General features: G+C 39.9%; 1 protein-coding gene across 2 annotated transcripts in view; it reads right to left on the bottom strand.

Moving 5' to 3' along the window:
- The window catches only part of Cdh11 (cadherin 11), a 153,191-nt gene that overhangs the window by 87,973 nt on the left and 44,086 nt on the right, over nt 1–21,132 (bottom strand). The window contains exons 1-2 of one of the 2 annotated variants that reach the window (XM_076915705.1): nt 19,905–20,049; nt 818–944 (exon numbers count right to left, since the gene is read on the bottom strand). The gene's annotated coding sequence lies outside the window, so the exon portion shown is untranslated. Of the gene's footprint in view, nt 1–817; nt 945–19,904; nt 20,050–21,132 lie in introns of those variants that run through there. The other variant, XM_034522334.2, reaches the window with a different exon arrangement.

Genomic DNA, 21,132 nt, shown 5'->3' on the forward strand with positions numbered 1-21,132 from the left:
ATTTTTTTTTAATCTGGAAGCCAGGTGTGGTGGTGCGTGCCTTCAATTCCAACACTGAGAAGACTGAAGGTGATGGATCTTTGTAAGTTCAAGGACAATTTGGTCTACATCCTGAGTTTCAGGCCAATTGGTTACACAGTGAGACCATCTCTAAAACTCAGATTTTTAACTAGGGATGTCAACGACCTATGGAAATGGTGTCAGTCACCACTGAGTCAACAGAATGAAGGTAAATAAATGGATTTGAAAATTTATAAACCTTAAGTACTGTCAGGAACTCAGTCCAATCACTGTATTGTCTCAGAGAAAGGCTCAGTAACTTAAAGTCAGTCAATCAGTGAAGAGCAGAGCTGAGCCTAGTATTAAAATCAGACATCCTGTCTCATTATTGAAGCTCCCTGGCTTTTGAGATATGAAAGAAAGTTCCAGCCTCCTAGCAATTTCTTTTTCTTGTACAATGCAAGCCACCTTGTTTTTATTTTAAGAATTTCTTTCAAAATTTCTGTCAAGACATGTCCTTGTCAAAGAATTACCATCTTTAATCTCTCTTTTTTGCTCCCATATTAGATTTAATACAAAGATTCTCCTCCCCAGAGTGGCACTTAACAGGTTCACAATAAAAATAAACCAATAAAAACAACATTGAATAGTCTGCTTAAAGTCACGATGACAGAGATTACCTCCTTCTAAAATACTACTTTGAATTTGGTGAAATTCCAGATCAAGCCAGGTACAAGAACTGTAACTGGTAGTCATAACTTCCATATGTACAAACATAGTAGCATGTGAATCCCTCAGTACCACTGGTCCATCTTACCTTCTTCACCCATTGGATACTTGCTGCCAATTCCTATAACATGATCCACCCATCTGATTGTTCATTCAACAAATAACAACAGAATGGAATGTCTTCAATGGGCCAAAAAGCCAAAGCACAGTAATTTCTGTAAGAAAAAAAAATAAAAAAGGAAAGAAAAGAAGCATCATTAGTAATATAGATGCGGTGGAAGTTAGTAAAGTAATGCACTACATTATATTGGGGATAGACAACTGCATAAGATAAACTTTTCTCCTTGAAGACAATAGCCTAGAAATACAAATATTATATAAATGCGCTACACAATTGTACGTAAAACAAAAGAAACTTGTAGATTTAGAATTGCCAGAGTAATATGACCAACCACACATGTGTTTGGTACTTTGATAACAAAGGAAAATCTGGGGAACTATTCAAATGCTTGTGCTGTGAATGCCACAGCCACTCACTCTAGAAATAACCTAACCCCCACAGAGTTGATGCAAAGGTTTCAGAGACAATTTTCTAGTACATGTGTACACTGATTCAAAGACATACATTTCATTCTAAAGTGAGAAGGAGAGCTCTCCAGAGCTGGCTGGTCCTCATGAGATGATCTACTCAAGGACAACAAGGAATAGTAGTTGTTTTCATAGTTGTCCGAATTCAACAAGATCAAAGCCCAAGGCTGAACATGCTTGTCAATCTTCAACAGGCATGCATTTCCACCATCTCAACAGCAAATTCTGTATCTTCTGTGTGAAGCTGTATTCTGCCTAGCTATTGGTCTGTTGGAGCTTTGTATCTACTGAAGTGTCTAACACATCCCCTAACCCAGAGAAGATATTCATATACTAGTTGAGTGAATAGAGAAAAATAAATGAAATGTCTAAACAGCTATGGTCTTTGAAAACTGAGGCACTGAACTAAGGAAGATGTTGACTGGGAAAGAATTCTTAAGACTGCAACCTACAGATCCTCTTGAATGTTCTTCAACTCTAGAATGTCTACTTTCGATGACCAGCTCGGCTTGTACAGGAGCCTTAATCAGAATTGACTTTATTTATTGTACTATGCTTATTTCTTTTTTTTTTTTTTTTTTTTGGTTTTTCGAGACAGGGTTTCTCTAGCCCTGGCTGTCCTGGAACTCACTCTGTAGACCAGGCTGGCCTCGAACTCAGAAATCCGCCTGCCTCTGCCTCCCAAGTGCTGGGATTATAGGCGTGCGCCACCACTGCCCGGCTCTATGCTTATTTCAAATCTAATTTTCCATGCTATGTATAGTACTCCTTAATACAGCACCCTCAAATAAAACTAAACAGACAAAACAATGAACATTCTTCACCGAAAAAGTTCAGATGAAATTTAGATCTTCTACAATGCACTCCTGGCACCTTGTGTGAGAGATGCTAGCAATAAGAACTATACAATTGTCTTACTGTGTGAGATACTCAGGATGGCATGAACTGGAAAACCCTGGGTTCATCCTGGACATGCATGGAGACATTCACACAACATGAAACTGACAGATGAGGCAAACGCAAGACATATTATAGCCAGGCAGAAAAAGTAATGCCACCAATAAATCACACATGTAGATCTCAGGACCCAGATATCAGCCAGCCCTGGAGAACCAGTATACTGACAGTAAATGAGCCTCAGGGAGGAGCCTTTACTGCAATAGATCTAAAAAGCAGAGCTTTCTCACTGAAATTAATTTTTTTAAAGCCTTCATAACTACTGATTTCTCTTCCTAAGTTTAGACTTGCTTGGGACCAATCATTCATTACTTTCTTACAATTTCTTTCTCTTAGAATGAGAATGGCTATCTATCCTATTCCTCACAAAATTATATGATAGAAACACATGTTTTATTTGGATCCACAAATTACAGCTACAGGGGATTTGGCTTCAATACCAACTATAATTTGGCTCCTCCATGTTTGATAGAGACAAAATATCAATGAGAGTTAGAACTTTAAAATAAGTGATACTTTATCCACTGCCAATACTTAGGGATCAAGGAACCCTGGGGAAGACAAGGTAGGTTTTAAGATCCAGAGAAACGGAGGGCACCAAAGAAAGACAACAGGACCTATGCACATATGAACTCACAGAGACTGTGGCAGAATGCACAGGACCTACTCAGATCTGAGCCAGATAGGATTCCAGCCCTGAGAGGTGAAATAGACATGAGTCCTAATCTTTAACCCAAAAGCTATTTCCAATTGGTAACTGCTCACAAAAGAAATATTAGTTTGTGCCACAGAATCTCTTTGGGTGTACAAACAAATCTTACAGCCAGCCTCATGCCTAACAGCATGTCTATATGTGTTTCCTGAGCATACTTTCTTCTGTTTGTCTGTTTCACCCTATTTCGTTTTATATGTTTTTAGTTTATTTACTTATCTTTTTGCCATCTGTATTTTAATGAGAGAGAAAGAAAGGGTGTGGATTTGGGTAGGAGTGGAAGTAGGAATGATTTTGATGGAGTTCGGGGAGTGGAACCATAATCAGAATATGTTATGTAAAAATCTATTTTCAGTAAAAATAAATCAATAATAAATTGGTGTTAAAGCAAGTCAGGTTTAAGGAGCTGTTCAAATTGAATAATCATATTTTGCATGTGAGAAGGACATGAACTGAGGGACAGGGTAACATCTTATAGGTTGAAAGTTTGTAACACCCCCTGCCACCAAAATCAGTGTGGTAGTATCTGAAATTGGGAAAAATTTAGGCATACAACTCCCATCATGAGATTAGCACCCATGTCATAAGAAAATATATAGCCTGTCAGTCTTTCTCCCTCCTTTCCCTGCCTCCCCTGCCATCTCTCTGTATATTCCTATCTCCAACTCTCCCTTTCGGTCTTCTGTGTGTATATTCTGTTAGGAAAAGTAAAAAGATGACCATTCACAAAGCAAGAGAACAGTCACACCAGGAACCAAACCCACTACTGCCTTTATCCTGAATTTCTTATATTCCAAGCTCTGAGGCATGCACTATGTAAGCTATGTTACCTAAAGCAGTCAACACAGGCAGACAATTAGACAAGCAGACAGAGAAAAAGCACCTTCCTAGCTCCATTTGTCCCAGAAACACATGAATGGAGATGCCAGTTTTAATTGACTTTCAACCTTTTCAAATCTTTATGTAATCTTACTTATCCAATTGCATGACATGAGAGACTTCAAGTAAAGTAGTGTCTGCATGTATTCACACAACTCAGCACTGTGCAAGGTAATTATGCATTATCACTTAATACATTTCTAAATGGGATGTTAATGAATACATGTTAATAGATTATTAAAATGGTATAAACAGTATAAAAAGGGCATTTTCCCAAACCATGTGATACATTATCTTATAACATAATCAGTATCTCCATGCCAATTCTGTAGTGTAAGATTCTGAAGTGTTATATGGCATTTGCAGAGGGTCACAGCCAAGAACAAGAGAGAAAGAGTCAGAATCTATGAGAAAAATCCTCAAGCTGTTATTGCTTTGTCTTCCTTTTCCAAGCTAATCATGCAAATAGTGTATTCTTTGACTGGAACTATTTGTAAAACTTTAACTATTTAACCTATGGAGACCATGACAGAGCCTTCACTTTGACCTGCTTCTTCACCTCCTTGAAGGCTGTTCCATATGAAATGCCTTTCATCTGAGATCAGACTTTCGGAAGAAACAACAACAACAAAAAACCCACATTATTAAATATTTAGAATTTTGTTAGCTGCAATACTTTGTGAGTGAGGAGCTATGATCTCTGTGGAAAGGGTTTTCTTCCAGCTATGACATGTCCCATGGATACAAAAGGATAAATATAAATACTCTAAACTGTTGAATTTCTTTTTGTAGTATTTGCTGGATCTGAGAGGGCTTTCAAGGTTTACTGTATACCTTTTCCCTCTGCATACACATTCATGTTAAAAGGCTCATATTTGTCATTTTGCATACACTCCTTGACACACTGATCTAAAATCACGTGTTGCCTTCTGTTCTCCTGATACCAGCCTTGCCCCATCCACACCCTACCTGCTCTAAGATGTTCCTCATTCATGTTGCAAGTCTAGGAATCATCAGGGCCACCTTCCCATGCAGCCACCTTGTGTGCTAGCATCTTCCTTTATGCATGGCCACCAACATGACTAAAGCTCTTAGGAACACAGGCCTTAAATGCCATATGATACTTCAGAGAGACAGAGAAATCAGGAACAAGAACATCTGAATACTATAGGTGTGAAGTGTAATGGAGGAAACACTATGCACACATACTGAACTCAAGACTGCTCAGCCAAACATAGATAAGAAGGCTATGTACAATTTGTACACTCTGGAGTCTGGGACAGAAGATAGTGAGTTTGATATAAACCTTGGCCTCAACATGAGACCCTATCTCAAAATATTGATGGATGGATGAATGGATGGTTGGATGGATGGATGGATGGATGGATGGATGGATGGATGGATGGTTAGATAGATGTCTAAAGTAATAACAGGTAGAGAAAAACCCAAATGGTTCATACACAGTCATGAACTTTTCCAGATCTCTAAAATTCTGCCTTGACTTATAGATTACCATCTGTGAGTTCTTTTCTGAGACTTTGTGTTCAAATTTTAACATGTGTGTGCATGTGCCTGTGTGCCTGTGTGTCTCTGTGTACCTGTGTGTAGATCAGGCATGAGGCAGTACCTGCAGCAACTGGTAAAGGGCATCATATCCCTTGGAACTAGAGCTTGAGAGAGTTCCAATTCTGACATGGGTGATGGGAGCTGAATGCCTGTATTCCACAAGGGCAGTAAGGATGCCTAAGTACTACCCATTTCTACTGGAGGGCCTCTTCTAGAATGTAATGTCAACCAGGGTAGGTATGTGCTTAAAGCTCCTTCAACAGAACAGTGGTAAAAAACCAACCTTGTTATGTTAGCAGAAGGGTGAATAAAAGTATGTGTAGAATATATTAAAAGTAACTTTCTTCACTTACTTCATCAATGCATGCTTCAGTATCTTAAAACCTATGTCTGTGTGTACCAGGAGCACAGAATTCATTAACTCGAACATGAGCTGAAAGGAACCACTGCTATCGAGAGGACCAAAATAAGTAGGGAAGAAGATAATGAAACCCCATTTTATAGATACAGACATTGAGGCTTTGTAGTAAATACTCAAGTGTATCCATTAAGGAAATGGCAGGACTGAACTAGGTTGTCAATAAATCCACTCCTTCTCATAAGCAATAAGAGCCTCAAAACCTGAGCTGCTTCTAAGAGACAGTAGTGCCTGTTCATGCTTTCTGCTTTGGGTATAAGCATGCAGCAAAGAACTGAGGATAGTTGACAGCAGAGTCAATCAAAACAAATGATGACTGAGCCTCCCCATGTCATCAATGCAAAGGTGAGTTTTTGAAGTGGCTGTTAGGACAACACTCTGCTATGGTCTAGAAGCCGGGACCAGAAGCATGTGGCTGATCCTGCTCTGTGGTTTTCTTGCTCAGCAAGCAGCAGAAGGGACTTGATAAGTGCAGCTTGCTCTGGGCATCTACAGATGGGAGCTTATGGCTTTTTAAGGTGTTACATGTTCTCAACATTGTCAAAGTGATGATTAAGCACCATTAATAATTACCACTGGGTGTTTTTTTTTCCTTGTTATTGCCAAAGTCCCCAAACCATATGTTGAAGCATATTTTATAAGATAAGCCAGTCAATTAAGAATTTTTTAAAAGAGCGAGGCACTGTGTGAAAACCTGACTGAAAGCCCAGGTTTTACCTCTGCTAAACTAGATTGAATTTGGATAAGCAGTAACTGTCTGAGGTATATATATATATATATATATTATATATATATAATATTACTATTCATAATATATATATTATGAATAGTAACAACTGTGGAGGATTATTATAAAAAGTAGTAAGTAGGAATTAATTTAGAACTTCAATTAAAAATCACAAGCTGCAATTATAAAGAGATAGATAGACATTGTGTTTTTACAATTGTTAGGTTGTTTTTATATTTCAGTGTATGTTTACTTTTAAATAAAGATCATCAGTAGATATATCATCATTTATATAAGATATTTGCAATCATACAAAATGTAACTAATATCCATTTATGTGCATCACAATTGCCATTTTTTTTTCATATGAAGAAAGCAAGTCTCAAGGAGTTTTAATGTTGCTGTGATATTCATTGGCTCTACTTAGACCTCTGCTCCTGCTCTGGGTTTAGGGGCTTCCAGCAGTGAATGGTCCATGGCCCATGTGAAGTCTCCCAAGCTGGTTCCTGACTGATAGAACATGAGATGCTACCCAATAGAGTAACTGTAATTACAAGAAACCATTGACCAAAAGTTCCTGGGTTCCAAATGGTTTTGACACACCAGCCTTTTAAATGAAAGTCATAACACGATTATCTTTATGCCCTTTCAGTCATTTTCCTAAGTAAGCCATGTCTTTAGAAACACCTAATACAAAGTGACAACTTTTGCTGTTTTCTAAAGGGCCGATGGACGGGCATAGAAAAGAGTCCATTGTCACCATGGTAATTACTGCACAATACCTGGTGGCCAATGGACAGTCAGGAGGCTCAGGCAGCAGCTGAATCCAGCATTGTCCTGGCCCGATAAAAGATTAGAAGCCCTGAAAAGCCATGGAGCAGAATCTCACAGCTCTTCTGCTGGGCCCTGAAAGGGCCATTGTGCTGCTACCATAAATTCTGGGTTCCCCGGGCACTTGACAACTGAAGCCAGGGATAATAGAATTCTTGTGTCCAACAAAACACTCCTTGTGCAATGGCAGTCTTATCAGCCGCATTTACAAATGTCTTTCGTTGTACCCAAATAATTCCCTATTAAAAAGGCGATTGGGAGCAGAACTAAATAAATATTCGCAGCCTTTGTAATATCTTTGAGAAACGAATAAACAAACTATTCTATTGTGAGATAGGTGCCTGCTCTACTATGTGTCCACTACAATTTGTTGTCCACATTATAGTTTCACTTTCTCTCCTTAGCATACGAATAATTCCATGCCAGGTGATCTGGTGTCATTTTCCAAGGAATGTAGCTTCCTGATACTATTATTGCCTTGGACAAGGGATGTTATGTTACATGCATTTATTTTGAATAAGTGTTTCCAAGAAGTGTTGCAGGGGCTAAACTTATCTCACCCCAGCTTCAAAAAGAAAAAGGATGCAGACTTCAGAGGAGTTCAACAACTTGCCCAAGATAGACTGGCAAATTTGCACAATGAAAATTCCAGTCTCGTCTTCCCTAACTCCAAAGGCCCTGCCCTTTTGATTTTATCCTGGTAATGTTTGGGTTGCACTTGGGAAGAAGAAAAAGAAGGAGAAGGAGAAGGAGAAGGAGAAGGAGAAGGAGAAGGAGAAGGAGAAGGAGAAGGAGAAGGAGAAGGAGAAGGAGAAGGAGAAGGAGAAGGAGAAGAGAAGGAGAAGGAGAAGGAGAAGGAGAAGGAGAAGGAGAAGGAGAAGGAGGAGAAGGAGGAGAAGGAGGAGAAGGAGGAGAAGGAGGAGAAGGAGGAGAAGGAGGAGAAGGAGGAGAAGGAGGAGAAGGAGGAGAAGGAGGAGAAGGAGGAGGAGGAGGAGGAGGAGGAGGAGGAGGAGGAGGAGGAGGAAGAGGAGGAAGAGGAAGAGAAAGACAAGGAGGAGGAGGAATCCATAATATGTTAGTGTGCTAAGTTTCAGAATAATCACCATAAAGTGATACAGAATGAGTGAACCTATACTTGTAGTTATACAACCCGAGAACACCACAATATAGTGAAATTAAAACCCTTTGTCTAAGACATATTTTATTCTTACCCTAAAATGCTAGTAATTTTTTCAGGAGCAAAAAAGCTGTCAAGTAACATAATCAAGTTTAAGACACCCATGCAGTTTATTAATAAGATTTAATGGAGAATTACTGATGTGAACAAAGCAAACACATATACATGATCACTATGTCTTCTGCAACATCTCTTATCATTTGTATAGTTTGTTTTTATTTTTGCTAATTTGTCTCTGCCATAAATGAAATAACTTGGAAATATGCATATAAAACAACAGACATCACCAACTAGAAATATAGATCACATACACGTGTGATGTGTGTATGGATACACAGACACACACACAGGAAGAGAGAGGGGGCAGAGGGAGGGAGAGGGAGAGGGAAAGGGAGAGGGAGAAAATGCTCTATCTAACACATACATGCATATGTACATAAAAATATTAAAATATTTAGGGATTTTTTCTTAACAATTATTTATGTGCATATGTATATACCTACTTGTTTGTATGTGCATCTCAAGTGTGCATGTGACTAAAGAAGTCAGAAGAAGGCATCAGTTTCCCTGGAGTTACAATTACAAATGTTTATAAGATGCCTAATATACAGGAAACCAAACAAGCATCCTCTAGAAGAACAGCAAGTACACATAGCCATTGTGCCACTTCTCCAGCCTCATCAGTGGTTTCTTATCAGGTTGGGAGTTATCTATTTCTGAGTCTGTCTCAGCCTCACCTCCCAACAGTACCTTTTGCATGAGGAAGTCCTGTTCTCTGACTTGGTGGCTGACAGCCTCTGTGCATTTCTGAACATGCTGTTTCTTTATCTAAACTCTTGTCACTATTGGTGAAACATCACTAAACCTTCACATGACTTCATCATGCTAACTCACAGAACTTCCGAATCCTCTTAGTACACCATATTGGAGTTCCTTACTACAAGGTACGGATTTTTTTTTCTTTTATTATAGACAAAAAGTCTTTTGTTATCCTGGCTATCTGTCCTTCACAACTTTGTACCCAAAGAAGCTGTAAGCTACCTAAAGGCAGAAATTCATCTTATACTCATTTTTATTGTCTTGGGTTAATAGAATTGTGCCTTCTTTAAGGCTCACTTACTGTAGTGCCTAATGGCTTTTGTAATCAAAAGTGCCTAAACAACAGGCAAGTTCTGATTCATATTAAATGCCAGTGCTTTTGCCAATATTGAATTTGAAAATCTCTTTCAATGACTTCACTTGTAAAGTGAGAGATTTCAACTCTGTGGGAATTTAATACTTGATCATCGTCATGAATACATGGCATGGACTCTCTCAGGAATTTTAGGTATGAATTATTTAGACTCAGCTTAATCCAAATAAGCACTGATACAATGAAACAAATGATAACATTTATTGATTGTTTGCAACTCATTGATGCATTGATGGTGGGCTAAGTACTTGTGTGATATACATATGTAATTTGTGTGTGTATTATATACATATGTGTATGTATGCATGTATATATACAAATACATATATATAACGTATACACAAACATATTTCTTGTAAGACTTTTGTAGTCAAGTTCTGTGCTTACTCTATTTCGTAGCATGGAAACTGAGGTACAAAAAAAGACATCTGGACTTCCCATCAATCAAATGCCAAAAGCAGAGCCTAGGACTGACACGGATTGTTTCAAGCTACAGCAATTCACTTAATTGCTCACATCAACTGTATTCTTTAGATATAAATTAGGGCAACGGTTCGGGGGAAGTTCTCCACTGGTGTCATTTTGAAAATGACTTAGAACTCTATTAGCTTGCCAGCCTACTGTAATATATAAGAAGAGTAGCTTGGCACACTGAAACTCACAAATACAGTGAAGAAACAGCTTGTAACCATCCTCAAGACCAAAGACAGTGTCTCTTACATTTGATCAGTCATAGGCAACCCCCACAAAATCAAGACATCAAATTATCTGCAAACTTCTGAATAAGGCAATGATCATAGTCAGAGAGGCATTGTGAAACACATACTCACACCTCAGTGTTTTAGCCCAGTCACAGCCTGGTACTACTTTCTCATCAGGAAAAAGCGAGATTGTAGCATCCATAGCAATATGACCAACTTAAGACACTTTGGTAGAAGTTTCCTTTGGAGATATAATGTTCAGAAACGAATACAATATAGATACTCAAAATTAAGTGGGACTATCCTTCCACACCTAGAAGCTAAACACAGGCTTGCTCAGCAGGTAAAACTACTTGCTGCTAAGGTCCGTGGTCTGAGATCCATTCCCAGAATCTACATGGAAAAAAAAAAAAAAAAAAAAAAAAACCTGACACCCCAAAGTTGTCCTTTAACCTTCACTTCCTGTCAAATTAAATAAATAAATAAATAAATAAATAAATAAATAAATAAATAAATAAATAAATGGAAAAAGCCAAAAGCTATCTCATTAGTCAACTCTACTAAGATCGCATGAGAGTAAAAGCTTTGAGAACTTCAATTGTCTATAAATTTCTCAAGGACAAAAAAGCTTGCTTGTTTTCTCATGCATTGTCTATCAGGTTGATAAAGGCTCAACGTAAACAATCACAAACATCATATAAGCAGGTAAGCTGATAAGGGGACAGAGAGTTCTTGACACCATTTTCTCACTAAAGCACCTGTACTTTTTGAAGGGTTTCGGTGAGTGAAGGTTTAATTTGGCCACCGAAAGATGATATGACTCAGAGAAGAAATCCAGTGGGGACCCTGGGTCTTTCTTTTACCTCATTAAGCACAATAGATTAATTCAGGATGAGGTGGGTTGAACAGTACTGTTAAATGTTTCAGTTGTGGTCTGCTGAATTCTGTTGGAATAGCATTCTTCATTGGTACGAATACATTTGCTGCTCCTGAAGACGCCTGAAAAAGTCACTTGACAATATCACAAAGCTACTGTCCTTATAGGAGGCTTTATCTAGGATGATTCCCTCAAGATTTACCTCGAAGGTACTTGCATGAATGCAAAGGCATCCTCAAAATTTCACCTGACATTTTCTACTTTTGTTTCTTTTTCTTCTTTTGTAGGTATTCTTTGGTTAAAAGTGGTGCCTACTTTTAAGAATGTTGTTAAGAATTGAGAATGAGGAAAGAAATACAAAACAAAACAAAACAAAACAAAACACCCCCAAAAACATGTCCTGCAGTTGTGGAGAGCTGTGTCATGTTATCAGACAGGGCTGCAATTACTCTTTGTAGTAGTACTGGCAGGAAAACAATCCTGCTCACACAGAGGAAACTTTGCTTAAGCATGAGGCTGGAAGCTTCTTGAAATCCTTCTGCCACAACACTCACTCAGTGCTTTATCTTACATCTTCAGCCAAGAGAGGTAGGCTCGATTTAAGTCGGTTGTTCCTAATGTGTTCTTATCATTGATGTTTGCAAGGATGTTTGATATATCAATGCTAGATTTATATGTAAAATTTTACGTACACAACAGTGGTGCTACTCATAATTTGATTGCTAATATCTGGTGCCAATTTTTTTTATCCAGTAAATTATCAAGTTAATTTGACTCTGAATACCATGGTAAATATGATAGTAGGTATCTCTCCTACTCTGTTACTATCAGTTCTCCTGGCTAAAAGAAACCCAACAGAGTTCTAAGGGGTTGTGCATCTCTAGTGTTCAACATGAGTTGTGACAACTGCAATATCACAAAGGAGACAATCTCTAAGGGATATTGAACATGAAAAGGACTGCAAGGGAAAGGTGGTAGGGAGTTATGTTTCAGCTTCCAGCCGTCATACAGCACATATAGGTTTTCAAGCTTCAGGGTCATAGATAAAAAACTGGCCTCAGAGAACACATACAAAACTCCATCAATCAAACCAAACAAGTGTGTTTCCAGGAAGCAGATAACAATGAAGGGACAAAGCTATGGGGATAGTGACCAACCTTCTATATAATATAGATAATTGGAGATTTCAACAAGAGATGTAAACAGGTTCTCCTTTGGGACTCCACAACTCACCAGTTCTGAGACTTGGGACACAGTCTCTATAATACCAGACAAACAGATATCCTAAGCCTCACAGAGCTGGACTGAAGCAAAAGAGATGTGGTCTACAAATTATATTCTTGATGGTAGGACAAAGTCATTACTTAGTAAATGTTAATTGATATTATTACAAATTGTTTTTCTGCTACAAAGTCTCTGTAAAAATAAATTAGTGCAGTGCCTTATTGTATAGGGCCCCCCCCAAAAAGCAATTTTTGTTGGCATTAGTTAGTAACTAACCAAGACTTACTGTTACCTTTACTATTCTTTAAATTCTGATGGCTGCATAAAGTATCCTCTTGCCTAGATTTCTAAGACTTCTCTTTTGCGACAAAGAGAGACGGCAGCCTGGGTCTCAGAATGAATTCAGTTATATAGCTTTTTAGTTATATCTAGTGATTTGGTTACCTCATTTTTATGACAGGAGTTGCTAGTTTCCCTCAAACGAGAGCAATATAATTTTCTTCAAAGATACTGAAGGAGAATGAGTGCAAAGACAGTATTGAGTAAAGAACTAAGGAGACAGAATCATTGCAGACTTGGGGAACATTGGTCGATCTATCACTCAGTGTTTATTTGTAAGGAATAGAAACAGGTACGGAGGGAGGGTATAGGAGAAGAAACTGCAGTTATCTCATTGACCAGAGATTTTGCATCTTGTATCCCCACATCTCTGTACTTTGACCTCATTAGCATCACAGGCCATGAGATGTCTAAAGGGACCACTGGGAAGAATGGCAGTTCTCTTCCAAGGACAGAACAAAAAAAAAAAAGAATTATAGACAGAGACAATGTCACCCCTGACCTAGTGACAGGGGAGAGAGAAGAGTCTAAGAACTGCACAAAACTAGGTCCCCATAAATAAGAAACTAGGTTGGACATTACATAGCTCAGAATTCACCCTGTACTTTTCTTTCCTTAAAATTCACACTGAACATTTATACATTCCCTATTTTATCCCGAAGAGACTCTAAGACTGCCAATAAAGACACATTTGGTACCAAAAATGGTTGTGTATAATATGATATAATATAAAAATATAATATTATAAAGGGGGAAATTACAGCATTAAGTAATTTGGACTAAGGTTTGGATGTAACGCTTGTTCTCAGCAAAAGTCTTTCAGTTTCAAGAGCTACTTCACTCAAAGGGACAGAGACATACAACCAGGTCCAGCCTGATTATAGCCATCCTAGGTGCTGATGTCACTGTTTTATTTATCCCATTTCTTTTCAAGTAGACAGTCTTAAAAACAAGCACCATCCTCAAAAGCAAAATTAAGGGGCATCACATATTAGTGGCAGGTGAGAACCTGGAGTCGATTTCAGGTGAGGGGAGAGGAGAAGGATACTGAATAACCCCCTCTTGCCAGAAAGACAGAGACAAAGCCTGTTCTCATATAAATACGCATGCTCACATGAACTAGAGAGCTGCATATGCCACTCAGAATTTCAAAGCGCCAATGTCTCCTATTCCAGTTGCTCTATTTTAAGTCTCCCATTTTGTATGCCCTGCTTTGTGTGAAATGTCATACTTTAATAGACTGTCTATTTGAAATTATTGTCCTCATTTGAAAGTAGGGAGAACTAAGATACACAGGATGACTTAGTCCAGGTACATAGCCTATAGGAACTCACACCCAAGGAATCTTCCTTCAGGGCTTCTGTTTCTGACAGTTGATATGTAACCACTCTCAGGGAGACTCTACCTAAGTGAGCCTCAGACTTAACCTGGGCCTGACTCTGCCAGGAACCCACTGATGTCCTAGGTTTGTTGTCTTGTTTCACCATGCTTTCATCATTACTGGATAAAATAGAACGTTTTCCCCTTCTTCCTGAAATCTTAGTTTTTAAGACCCTGATTCAATACCGCTTCCTGATAGTCTACCCTCAGAAGTTATGAGGACACACACAAACACACATGCACAAACAACCCATAAAGACATCACCTATGTGAACTTTTCATCCTGTCCATGAGCATATGTTGAATATCTACCAGATTCCAGACACTGGTCAGTTCACCAGGGAATCAAAGAAGAAGATTAGTCTTCCTCTAAAATCTTTCTCAAACGTGCAAACAGACAAGAAGTAGCAGATGATCAAGGATACAGAAAACATTTTTAAAGCTTTTGGAAACAGAGTGGCTTGTAATTTCTTTTCTAGGACCCATTTACACTAGGAGACATGTGCCAGCAAGCAGCTGATAGTCAGTGACTATAGTGTGATGAGAGTCAACAGCCTTTACCTACAGCAACTGTTCTCAGCCAATAAGACCTTCTGTCCTTGAATATGCACTTAGGAAACCTCTTCCTAGCCATTTGCAAACCACCTCATCCCCATGGAGTTATGAGGATGGAGGCTCCGACCTCTGCATTACTTATTGCTCCTGCAACATATGCTTCTTTCTTCATTTGCTGTAAACCACTCCAGAGAGACTCAGATTTTAGGCTCGAGGGACATGATAAATCTAAAAGCCAAATGGAAACTCAGTGATATAATCTAGTGATTTTAAAAATGGATCCTGGAAGGGCCTGAGTAATCCAGAAATTTCTCAAAGGCTACTGTAAGAGTAATAGTGGGGTAGAGACAGCCAGGGGTCTCACTCCTTTCTCCTGTTCAATCAGTACAAGCTTTCTCCATTGTGGCTTTTAGATGTTAGCATTTTTGGGGGGGGTTAAGATCTTTTTCTTCAATATCATAAACTTGTTTGCTTTTCACTTGTAACCAGGCTTTCGATTCTGTGTAACGCAGCATGCTATATCATGGCTTGGCTCTCATTGGCAAGCATGTCAATCTGCAGTACATTGTGTTCAGGCTCCATGTTGTGTGCCTTTGTTTGCTACGGTTTTATAATGTCTTTGGTTGAACAGCCATTTATAATTGTGGTGCATAATAGAATCCTCTGTCTATTCGTGTGTGGGCGTGGGGGTGGGGCAGTGGTCAATACACATGCCACTGAATTCATGGTGAGAGAACAACTTTTGGCAGTCAGTTCTTTCCTTCCATCATCTGGGTCCTGGGATCACACTACTAACACACTTGGAAGCCAGCATCTTTGCTTGCTAAATCATCTCACTTGCCCTGAGTATTAGACTCTCATGAGGAGCATGTAAAAAGCACACATATCTAGGTCATCTGGACATTTTGTCTCAGATAAGATCTTCAAGCTAAAAAGAAAGTGATACTAAAAAAGATGACTAAAGGAAAGGCAAGGTGAATGGGTGACATGATTGGATCTGCGAGACTGTCTATTTTTAGTTGACTAAGAAGACTCTTCAGCAACCAGCCAAACTATGATGTAAACTTAGTTAATAAAAGTTTCTCCACCCTCTCTTAGAAGCAGCTCATTACCACATCCTCTCTTCAGTCTCATAGCCTAAAACTCTGTCGCCTCATTAAAGGACTAAACCTTAAAGATTTGACCTGGAAGTAAGCAAATGCACTTAATGTAATTAGTGATCTGCCTTCCCATTTGCTTATGGGGAAGAGACTTTGAAGACAAGGTTATCTTTTTAACAGTTTAATTCTGCTCTGCGTGTATTTTTCTGGCATCCAGCTGAAATGTTACTCATTTTCAGGAATGGGGAAAAGGCTGCTAGCAACCATGGAAGCTTCTTGCGTGCAAAGCCATCTTAATCATTTGAATTGTAAAATAATTCTAGATTTTTGTCCCTATGCATGTTTCAAGAACAGCTTATTTTTTATTAGAGAAATAAAACATCAAAGTTTTGGCAGTCTGACTCCTAATGAAGTAACTGATGGAATGCTAAGTACTTCATAAATAAAGTGATTATTTACTAGTCCCATGGTATTGCACTTAGATTGCTAAAAAGGAGTATACTCTACATCCACACAATATCACAAGTGCTTTGTTTGACCAAAGTACTGGCCAAAGATGGCATGAAATAGCAAGCCAGTCCCCATCTTGGACATTTCAGGAATTGAAAGCAAAACGGAAAATACAGTAAACTACTTTCGCAGAGTTTACTATGAAATAACAAACGCTACTCGGATGACATTGATCTAAAATTATCCCTAAGTTTTATAGCAAAAAGAAAAGATATTTTATGAATCTTGGTGGGTAAAATATGGCCAATTTTTCTTTCTTTTTTCTCAGTACTAAAGTTGTTATCTGTCTTAGAAATTGGTGGGTAACACTGTATGCTACATGCCCTCAACCTCAATGTGTAACATAGCATATTTCTTTTGTAAGGTGGATCCCTGAACTGGCCTCTGCCAGAGTGAACTCGGTTGCTGAAGTCTAAACCCTTCTACTGCTTTCTCCACCAGCCGGGAAGAAACATTCCACCTACAGCTGCCAAAAGAACAAGCCAATTTATTCCAGAATAGAAACAGGAAAATAGTTTACAACACCAAAAGCCTGAATCATCGAAGTGTCAAATTAAATATTGATAGCATCAATTTGAGTCTAAAATACTCCTTGGTGTTTGGAGAATCCAGGAAGGGAGGTCAGCAAGTACCAGGCTGATGCCGAGAGCTTAAGAAGAACACTCCTGGAAGTGCCATCATTCCATCCAAGACATTCATCTACCTGACCACCTTTGACGTCTGTGAGGTTGTGCTGAGATTGAGGGACACACTGCTGGATAATCCTGGATCCCTGTCCCTAACTGGTTTTTGGACATCCCACTCCAACACACACACACACACACACACACACACACACACACACACACACACACACACACAGAGGACCAAGGTTCGTATTTTACATAACAAAGCAAACCTTGTTTCCAGGTCCTTCCAGAATTTCCTCAGTACCTTCTTGGCATACCCTGCCCCAACCCTAAACTTCCCAGTCCAGAGGCTGCCCTTTCTCCAGAGACATTATATAATCTAGACACTTTGCTAGTGCTCTCTCTCCCTCTCTCCCTCTCTCCCTCTCCTCTCCCTCTCTCTCCCTCCCTTTCTCTCTTCCTCCCTCCCCTTCTCTCATCCTTTTTCTTCTCTTCTCTCTATGTACATGCCCTTTCTCTCTTTCTATTCAGCCCCACTCCCCATGGTGACTCCCTGGGCCTCAGTCCTTGGGGCCAGTGAACTCCACCTCCCAAAAGCAGCTTCCCAGTACACCTGCCTTTAAGATAATCTAAGATGGCTTAAATTGGCTCATTTCACAGGCAGCAGAGAAATAACCTATCACTAATGACATGGTACTATACCTAATTTTAGCTGTGCTTTCTGCAGCCTGGATAGCACTGCCAAATGAAATACAAGAGGTCTGTCTAGTCTCAGAATAAACTAGGTAATAAACTGTAACCCACCCAACCAGCCTATAGACTGGGATGACTGAGTTAAAGTCCAGGACCTATGGCCACAAGCAAACTGTTTTTCACATGTAGCCTGCATTTCTCTCATCTTTAACAATTAGTAGTTGAGTAAGATGAATGACTTTGAAAACTTGAAGCTCTGTCACTCTATGGAGCAACAGACTCATTTTTGTCCAAGATATTCAGACTAAACCAGAAGCCATGGAACATGGGAAGAACTTGAACCATATTCACGACACATAAAAGCAAACAGCTTTGTAGAGCCATAGAGACCAGGAGTGCATAAGTGACTAATAGTCAAGGGGCAAACCCCAACGTCCAATCTTACAGTGGAGCTGCTGCCTCTGCTTTCTCATAAAATGCGATGTTCTGTCAGGGGTCTGGGGTTGGGGGTGGGGCAGAGAGAGGAAAGCCACTCAACTTAGCTGAATAAACCTCAGCTTCCTCATGTGACTTTTCTTCTGTATGGCCTGCCTAACTAATAGAGCTGCTTGGAACGTTATGAAAGATGTATAATATACAATAACATCAAACTGGACACACCCTAAATGCACAGTAGCTTCTCAGTAACTGCTCAAGCCAAACAGAGATGAAAAGGTTATTATGATTAGAAACACCTGCCAAGGCTGATGTTCACACACCTTCCCCAGTTCTTGCTATAGGTCAGGCCTATGGGAGAGGCACTGAAAATAAATGCTAACTCTGACGAACTCATACTGATTAGGACCTTTGATTGGCAATTAGATACATATGATTAACTTAATATGGAAAGAAGATAATTTGGTTTTTGCTTCATCCTGTTTGGAGAAAGCGATTTTCACAGTGCATTTCAAAAATGGTGACAAAGGGTCCCCGATACTGGGATATGTTGAACAAACTAACCTCACCTTTGCCTGGTGAGCTCAGCACAAACAAAAGCCAAATAGGTATGTCGCACACAGTTCTGCAGTGCTGAGAAAGGGGCCAACTGGAACCCCTTGCTGTCCTCTGAAACGAAACAGACAATCTAGAAGATCTTTTTGAGGAACAACCTAGTACCTTTTGGCAGAAGACTGGCAAACAGAGTTGATATCAAGGGATGAGGGTCAGACTGTGAGAATCGATGCTCAGGGGAAAGTGTTCTATGTGGAAAACACAAAAAGGGCTGACTCAGAAAGCAGATAGACCTTAAACTTTTCTGCAAAGAGACACAGCCCAGTTTCCCGAAAAGCAGCTCCCCAACACAGCAATGTAAATGCCAACTTCATTTAGGGAGCTGACTCCCCTCCCCCACTTGTGTGAGTACACACGTATTCTTCCACAATTATGTCATACATATACACACATCCACGTACACACTCTCAAGGGAGATAAGAGGACACTAAAATGACAAAGCCTTCTCTGAGACACATGGAACAAAACATTAAGATCCATTCCGTGTGATGAGCAAGGGCTTACATAGTAACTCCCTGTAACTAGGTCAGACACCAATTGGTAGTCAACTCCACAGGCCCAGAAAGATTTAATGAGGAGGCAACCAAACACAGAAGGTGGAAACAGTGTCCCAAGCACATGTGTCCCCAGACTCTGCAATCTGGCAGTAGCACTCAGTCCATACTATCTCTCTCACAGAGCAACCAGGACAAACTTTCTGAAGTTCCTAAGACACAGATCCATGGTCCTGGCCAACCCAGCTATAGCACCCACGGTGGAATAAAACCAAACTGAATCAAATGGCAATCATAACCCAAGGAGAAAAGACAGAAATAGTGAAACGGCGCTGAGCCGACGGCTGCAATGATACAAGCAGGACATAAATAAAAAGGCGATGCCAAACTAAAGCTTACAAAAGCTGGTCCCATTTGCCAGGAGCTACAAGCCACTGTTCCATATCTGGCCTGCCTGTGCTAAGCAGGGTGACGGGCACCTGTGCTTTGGTGGACAGATGGAGAGGACAGACCTGATAAATCCAGTGCCTACATACTCTGCCATCACAAGGTCACAAGCAGCAGTTGGCCACTTACAGTCATCCTAGAGGGTCAGGATCCGGCTATGGCGATGAGAGGTCCGAAAGCATCCCTCTCAGTGGTCTTCCATGTGGAAATCGAGGGCAATAGGACTGTGAGAGGGCTCAGCCCAGCTTTGTTCTGCATAGCAGCCTCCCAGAATGGCTTAAGAGGCAGTCCTAGCCCCTGGCACTGCTAGCAGGCCTATGAATGAACCACTGTGTGAGACACATACCCACTGCTAATGAGTCCCAAGCAGACAGAAGCCAGAGAGGCCAGTGCGGTAGCTGCTACAGAAAAAGTAGAGGAGAAGCAATCACTAGTGCAGAGGCATGTGGGGCCCACCTGGAACACAGGACTACAGTCCACAGAGGCTGCAGACCTTAGCAGTCAGAATTGCAAGTAACTCTATTCCTCATACAAAAGAACAACTCTCACCCCATCCCTCCCTGGCTCAGTTATCAGGAAAGTGGCCACCACAATTACAAACAGAGCTCCTATTAACCACAAAATCCTTTCATGATTTTGAAGAACATTTTAACTCACAAATATCAGAAGATGGTATTCAAGATAACAAAGGAACTTAGCAATGTAGTGCTCCAAGTCAGAAAGAAAAAAGCAGTAGGTAAGTTTGCATTAGAATTTTGAATAGGCTTAAACTTATCTGACACGATTCTGTAGTAGATCGTAGATCATTATGGACTGAAAGGTGAAAGAATGGACCTTAGAGTAAACTGCACCTTTCTGGATCCCTTTCCAGTTTACTCACTCACCAGATAACCCTCGAAGGGTCTCCATCTCCTGATCCAGGTTACAGAGATTAACAAGAGCTCTGTCACTTAGACTGTCTTGTGATATTGACTTCGATGACTGAGGAGGTCTCCTCAGGTGAAATTTCAGGATGCTTGTCACCTCCTTTGATCTCTGTCCCATCTTTTGTGTGACGTCTGCCAGGCCATCTTGAGCTGACCTTGACCTATAAAATTCAGATTGACCTTGACCTAGACCCCTAAATTCTTCAGGTCTAACCAGCTGTTGTTTGCTTGTTTGGAATCACAATGTCGGGTAGATATTCAGCTTAAAATGAAAGAGACTCTATCATTTCACTGGCTGAAAATTAAGAGGATTTAAAGAAAACAAGAGATGCAATTTCCCATAGCATGAGTTTCTTTTGTCTTCTCCAAACAGGATTCAGAAGGGGAAAGATGAGAGATGTCTAAAAGCCTCTCTCTCTCTCTCTCTCTCT

The sequence above is a fragment of the Arvicanthis niloticus genome, chromosome 18 (assembly GCF_011762505.2).
Source record: "Arvicanthis niloticus isolate mArvNil1 chromosome 18, mArvNil1.pat.X, whole genome shotgun sequence".
NCBI lineage: Eukaryota > Metazoa > Chordata > Mammalia > Rodentia > Muridae > Arvicanthis > Arvicanthis niloticus.